We start from the raw sequence: 7,513 nt of genomic DNA on the forward strand, positions 1-7,513 counted from the left end.
ATTTCCCCTCATTCACAGTGCTATGATTTTTTGTTCTTTGATGCCTTATACCTGATCCCATTGACACCGTATGATCACAAAGGCTGTTGTGCTTCTTCCATGTGGGCCTTATTGCTTCTGAGCTAGATGGCTGCTTGTTTATCTTCAAGCCTTTAAGACCTGAGATGCTAGATCTTTTGATAGTCAGTCACCATCAACTTTCTTCACCACATTTGCTTATGCACCCACTTTGTCTTTGTCAGCGATCATGTCGGGAAGGTGAGCATCAAGGAATGCCAGTTTAATAGAACAAAATGTTCTTGCATTAATGGAGTACTTTAGTGGAGGCATAGTGTCCATCTGCTACATTAATATAAACATTAAACTTATAAATATATCCACATAGATCTAGTTCCCCACCATATATAAATATATTTACATGTGTACATGCCTGTACTTAAACCTCTATAAATATCCTTTAACACCTAGTTCATTCCTCTATTTCCTTTTAATTTCTTCTTGTCCCCCTATCATGCTTAATCTTCATTTGGTTTCAGTAATTCCCCTTGGTTACATTGCCCTTGATCAAGTCCTCCCAGCCCTCCTACACCCTCCTTGCCACTGATTTTGGATCACTTGCTGTTCCCTTGTCCCTGTGTTTGTTAACACCTACTACCTTTTCCCACCTACCACTCTGCCATCTCCCCCTGGAACCATCTGTCCGTTGTTTTCTCCTCCAGATAATTTATCCTGTCTAACTTATATAGAGAGACTTCAGAAATAATAATATGCTCAAAAGCAAGACAAAGAAAAACAAAGCAACAAAACAACAACAACAAATCAATGATGAAAAAGAGAACCCTGTAATTATTCAAGGTCTGTTTGTTGACCTTTAGAAATGTTTTCCGGTTAAGTCTGATGGGGCGCCATGCCCTGGTCCCAAAGTCTACTTTTTATATTCCCTTGAGAGTTTGTTGCTCTGCTCCCCTTGCTGTTCTGCTGCATGTGGTTAGTGTTTGGCCTTTTGGTGGTCGGGTCAGATCGGTCGCCATTCCCATGCTGTGTCTGCAGTGATGTCTCCCACAGAACTATGGTTCGGTGAGGGTTGTCCTATAACTATATACTTGTTTTCCCCTCTTGTTTGCAACTAGGCTGAGCTCCAAGAGCACAGAGGGGCAGCTTCAATGTTTCTTTTCCTCCTTATATGCCCACCCAGACCAGTGTTTTGATCTGATGGGAAATGGAACTGGAGGGTTTACTACATACTTTTAAAACCTTTTTTCACTTTTCAAATTAAATGCTCAGATATTGATTAGAATTACATTTATGTGATAAAACTAAGGTTGGATAATTGTCATCTTTCAGACATTCTGTCTCCTATTCCATGAACAGAGAATTATCTGATAATTATTTTGGTCTTTAAGAATCTTCTCAAAAATTATATATATTTTCTTTTTTTTGAATTTGTGAATTTATTTTTTTAAACATTTTATTAGGGGCTCATAAAACTGTTATCACAATCCATGCATGTACGTACATCAATTGTATAAAGCACATCTGTACATTCTTTGCCCTAATCATTTTCTTTCTTTTTTTACATTTTATTAGAGGCTCATACAACTCTTATCTCAATCCACACATATACATACATCAATTGTGTAAAGCACATCCGTACATTCTTTGCCTTAATCATTCTCAAAGCATTTGCTCTCCACTTAAGCCCTCTGCACCAGGTCCTCTTTTTTTTTCCCTCCCTCCTCACTCCCCCCTCTCTCATGAGCCCTTGATAATCCACAGATTGTTATTTTGTCATATCTTGCCCTATCTGGAGTCTCCCTTCCCCCTCTTCTCTGCCGTCCGTCTCCCAGGGAGGAGGTCACATGTGGATCCTTATAATCAGTTCCCCCTTTCCAACCCACTCATCCTCCACTCTCCCAGCACGGCCCCTCACCCTGGTCCTGAAGGTATCATCCGCCCTGGATTCCCTGTGCCTCCAGCTCCCATATGCACCAGTGTACAACCTCTGCCCTATCCAGTCCTGCAAGGTAGAATTTGGACCATGGTAGTTGGGGAGAGGAAGCATCCAGGATCTGGGGGAAAGCTGTGTTCTTCGTCGGTACTACATCGCACCCTGACTGACCCATCTCCTCTCCTAAAACCCTGTGTGAGGTGATCTCCAGTGGTCGACACTTGGGCCTCAGGTCTCCACTCTGCACTTCCCCCTTCGTTCACTATGGTATATAAATATATATATATATATTAACACATATAAATATATATATTCTTTTTTTTTTGCATGATGCCTTATACCTGGTCCCTTTGGCACCTCTTGATCGCACCGGCTGGTGTGCTTCTTCCATGTGGGCATTATTGCTTCCGAGCTACATGGCCGCTTGTTTATCTTCAAGTCTTTAAGATCCCAGTCACTATCTCTTTTGACAGACGGGCACCATCAGCTTTCTTCGCCACATATGCTTATGCACCCATTTGTCTTCAGCAGTTGTGTCGGCGAGTGAGCATCATAGAGTGCAAATTTAATAAAAGAAAGTATTCATGCATTGAGGGAGTGCTTGAGTAGAGGCCCAAAGTCCTTCCGCCACATTAATATTAAACCTATAAATGTAGACACTTAGATCTATTTCCCCATCTTCATATATATATATTTGTATGTACATGTCTTTGTCTAGACCTCCATAAATGCCCCTTGACTCCCAGCTCCTTCCTCCATCTCCTTTGACTTTCCTCCTGCCCCACTATCATGCTCCGTCCCCACCTGGGCTACAGCTATACCTCTTCTCTACACAACCTTACCCTTGATCATTCCCCACCAGGCCTGCCACTCCCCCCTCTCTATCATTTTGGGTCCCATGTTCTTTCCTTGTCCCTGTGTTTGTTAACACCACTTCCTTACCCCCCTACCCCTACCCCAAGTCCCCCCGGAACTGTCGGTCCCGTTGTTTTTCCTCCAGATAGTTCATCCAACCTGTCCTATTCAGACAGACCTGTGGAGACACTAACATGCACGAAAACAAGACAGAGGAAAACAAAGCAACAGTATACAACCAGACAACAAAACAACAAAAACAAACCACTGACAAAGAACAAAACAAAACACTTCACAAAAGAAAAGCTTGTAGTTAGTTCAAGGATCATTTGCTGGCCCTTAGGAGCGTTTCCCAGTCCAGTCTGTTGGGGCACCACGCCCTGGCCCCAAAGTCCACTTTCAGCATATCCTAGGGACCTTGCCACTCCATTCCCTTGCTGTTCTGCTGCACTCCCACAGTGCTTTGCCTTGGTGTGGTGGGATCATGTCAGGTGCAATTCCCACACTGTGTCTCCGGTGCTGTCCCCTGTATCGCCCTTAGTCACTGAGTGGCATCATGTCTCATAGTGGGGCCAGCCATGTTGTTCTCTCTGTGGACTGGCTGCTCTACTCAGGAACATCATCCTCGTGGCCTGGTGGGACAGGCTGTGTTGGATTCCTGCCCCTCCCCCGAAAAGAATTGGTTTCAAAGGACAACATTGATTCTGCAGCTCTGGGAGATGGACATATCTGATCAGAGCACACGGGAGCAGATGAAGGGGCAGGAGGAGAGTGGAGCACAGCCTGGCCCACCATGCCGTGAGAATTGTATATATTTTCAGTGCAGTGGCTTTGTACATGTTTACTAAGTTTATCTTTACATATATGCTGTTTTTGTTAAATTGCATTGACTACTTTTGTGACCATATTGAGAAAGACGATTGATTTTTGTATATTGGCCTTATATGTGTGCTCTTCCTAAACATATATTAAAATTTGAATTGATTTTTATGGATTCTTTGGTATTTCTACTACACTTGGCTACTGTGCATAAAGGGCTTTATTTTTCTTTCTTTCCCATTTTTAAACTTTATTTCTTTCTGTTTGCTGTGTTTTGTGATGACACATAACTGCAAGGCAATCTTGATTAAATGGCGATGGTGGATTTTCTAATTTTGTTCTTACCTTATAGAGAAAATCACTCATTATTTCAAGGAAGTGATTAAGGATTTTCCTGATATCAGGCCATTTCAATGGGCTCATAATGCATCCAAATGAGAAATAATTTTAAGTATCTGACAGTGACAAAAGAAATATCCTCAAAGCAGTCTTTCTGTCAGTTATGAGTAACCAGTGATACCCCTCTCCTCTTCAACTTCCGAATAAGGAATCAGACTGCTGGGAAGTGAGTGTGTAAGTGTGAGGCTGATTAAAACATAAAATGTGGAAATAACACTTCCAGCCTAGACTAGACCTCAGCAGAATGAGGAGGGCTATTTAGCACTGCATGAAGTTGCTGATTATTATAGAGTCAAAAACCAAATCCCATGCCTTTGAGCTGTTTCTAACTCTTAGTGAGACCATAGTAGGCAGGGCCAGGGTAGAAAGGCCCCTTGGTTTTCCAAGAGAGTAACTATTTACAGGAGTATAATGCCTCATTTTTCTTCTTTGAGGACTAGTGGTTTTGAACTGCAGACCTTGTGATTATCAGCCCAATGCATAATCATAACCACTATGCCACCAGGGTTCCTCGATTATTATTTAGTAACTTTTATTATAATATTGTGTTCAATAAACTCATTAATAAATCAATATTATTCTGGAGTCTAAAATTATTGTAGGACCTTTATTAAATATAAGTACGAATATATATGGTGGTATCTTTGCAGTCAAGAAAACACTTATATGCATAAATGTCCCATGTGAATACCATGTACAACCCAGCTCACAACATAGTGGATGTTCAAATGTGTCTGTGATACAGGCAGACCAGTCAGAAACTTAATAAAGTAAAAAAGACAGCAAAAAAAAAAGCCCAGTGAAGACAAACTGATCCCTGGTGGTCCATAAACACTGTGCTCTCTTACAGCTAACATAGAGGGAACTTATGAGTCATTCATCTCTAAGGAAACAATGAGGAAACTCAGATGAACAGTGAAAGTGCCCTCACACATACTCAACAGAAGTAGATAAATACCTTTCTTGGTCAGGGGTTGAATCCAACCCTCTGGCTAATCTACTTCTGACCACTATAGAGTGGTGATTCAATAAAGAGCCATACAAAGACAAATTTACATGCAAATGAGAGAAAGAGCAGAAACTCCAGCAGTTTCACACTAGTCCAAACAAGTCAAGCAAAGGAGCAACCTAAAATATCTGGTAGGGAATACGGAATGGATAAAAATTTAGATATGTGTGTCAAGGCTTTATCGCTTCACAATACTTGGTCAATCTATACGCTGAGGAAATAATCTGAGAAGCTGGACTAGATGAAGAAGAATGTGGCATCAGGATTGGAGGAAGGCTTATTAATAACTTGTGCTATGTAGATAACACAACTTGCTTGCTGAAAGTGAATAAGATTTGAAGCACATGTTGATGAAGATTAAATATTGCAGACTTCAATATTGATTACAACTCAATGTCAAGAAGACCCAAATCCTCAAAACTAGACCAATAGGTAATATAATAATGAATGGAAAAAAGATTGAAGTTGTCAAAGATTTCATCTTGCTTGGAACCACAATTAATGCCCATGAAAACAGTCAAGATATCAAATGGCATACTGTATTGGGCATACCTGCTGCATAAGACCTCTTTAAGGTGTTGAAAAGCAACTATATCACTTTGAGGACTAAGGTGGTATACCAGACCTATGCATCTGTATAATGATGCTGGTGAAGATTCTTGATACTATCATAGACGTCCAAAAGACAAACATATCTGTCTTAGCAGAAATACAGGCAAAATGCTACTTAGTGGCAAGGATGGTGACACTCATCTCACATGCTTTGAACGTGTTCTCCGGACCTCATGCCAGGAAAAGGGGAGTGGCGTCAAAAGAGAGGAAAGGCCCTTGATGAGATGGATTGATCTAGTGGCTTCAAAAATTGACTCAACACAATTGTGAGCATATTGCAGGACAGAAACCTGTTTTGTTCTGTAGTACATCAGGTCACTATTAGTCAGACGCAGCTGAATGGCCCTGTACAAAAACAACAAAGAAAATAGTTTCCAAAAAGTAAATTTAAGAGACACAAGATTATAGGAAAGTGTGGCCTACAGAAAGGCAAAACAATTATCTGTGAATGAGCCCAAATTAGTATCTAATATAAGCACACGCAAAGAAATGAAGAAAAAAGTTTGCAGAATTAAGAGTAAAGAATTAAGCAGTTGTATCATGATGATAGGAATTCTGGTGGTACAGTATTACCCACTGGGCTGCTAACTGCAAGGTCAGCGATTTGAAAATACCAGCTGCTCCTTGGGTGAAAGATGGAGCTTTCTACTCCTTTGAAGAGTGACAGTGCCAGAAAATCACTGGAGCAGTTCTACCATGTCCTGTAGGGTCACCGTGAGTCAGCATTGACTCATGGCAGTGAGGTGTTTTTTTAAATTATTATTATTAGGGACTCATTCAACTCTTATCACAATCCATACATACATCAATTGTGTAAAGCATATCTGTACATTCATTGCCCTCATCATTCTCAAAGCATTTGCTCTCCACCTAAGCCCCTGGCATCAGGTCCTCATTTTTCCCCCTCCCTCCCCACTCCCCCTTGTTTCATAAGCCCTTGATAACTTATAAATTTTTGTCATATCTTGCCCTGTCCGATGTATCCTTTCACCCACTTTTCTGTTGTCCATCCCCCAGGGATGAGGTCACATGTAGATCTTTGTAATCGGTTCCCTCTTTCCAAACCACTCTTCCTCTATCCTCCCAGTATCGCCACTCATAGAGGGGTCATCCTCCCTGGATTCAATGTGTTTCCAGTTGCTATCTGTACCAGTGTACATCCTCTGTTCTAGCCAGACTTGTAAGATAGAACTCGGATCATGATAGTGGGGGTGGGAGGCAAGGAAGCATTTAGGAGCTAGAAGAAAGTTGTATCTTTCATTGTTGCTAACTCACACCTTGACTGGCTCATCTCCTCCTCTAGACCCCTTGGCAAGGGGATCTCCGGTGGCCGACAAATGGGCTTTGAATCTCCACTCTGCACAACCTCCCTCATTCACTATGGTAAGATTTTTTTTGTTCCAATGATACCCTATACTTGATCCCTTCAACACCTCGTGATCACACAGACTGGTGTGCTTCTTCCATGTGGGCTTTGTTGCTTCTGAGCTAGATGGCCGCTTGTTTACCTTCAAGCCTTTAAGACCCCAGATGCTATACCTTTGATAGATGGGCACCATCAGCTTTCTTCGCCACATTTGCTTATACACCCATTTGTTTTCAGTGATAGTATCATGGAGGTGTGAACCCAATGGTATCAATTTTTGTTCACTTTTTATGGTGACAATCCACTCCTATGATAGATTGTCATCATGCCAAAAATCCAACCCAGGACTATCCAGTTAACTCTGATGCATAAGGACCTTATAGTAAAGAGTAAAACCTGTCTCATAAGGTCCAAGGCTGTAAATCCTTTGAGAAACAGACCACTCTATATCCCATCCATAGAGTGGATTGTGGGTTCAAGCTGCCCACCTTAAGTGAACAGCTAA

General features: G+C 41.5%; 1 non-coding gene across 1 annotated transcript; it reads right to left on the reverse strand.

Moving 5' to 3' along the window:
• Positions 1-1,114: 1,114 nt before the first annotated feature.
• LOC142437796 (small nucleolar RNA SNORA61) lies at positions 1,115-1,234 on the reverse strand. Its single transcript, XR_012782315.1, has one exon. It is a non-coding gene; the product is annotated as a small nucleolar RNA SNORA61 (small nucleolar RNA).
• Between the last annotated feature and the right edge of the window lie 6,279 nt (positions 1,235-7,513).

This window comes from Tenrec ecaudatus, chromosome 1 (genome assembly GCF_050624435.1).
Source record: "Tenrec ecaudatus isolate mTenEca1 chromosome 1, mTenEca1.hap1, whole genome shotgun sequence".
Taxonomy (NCBI): domain Eukaryota; kingdom Metazoa; phylum Chordata; class Mammalia; order Afrosoricida; family Tenrecidae; genus Tenrec; species Tenrec ecaudatus.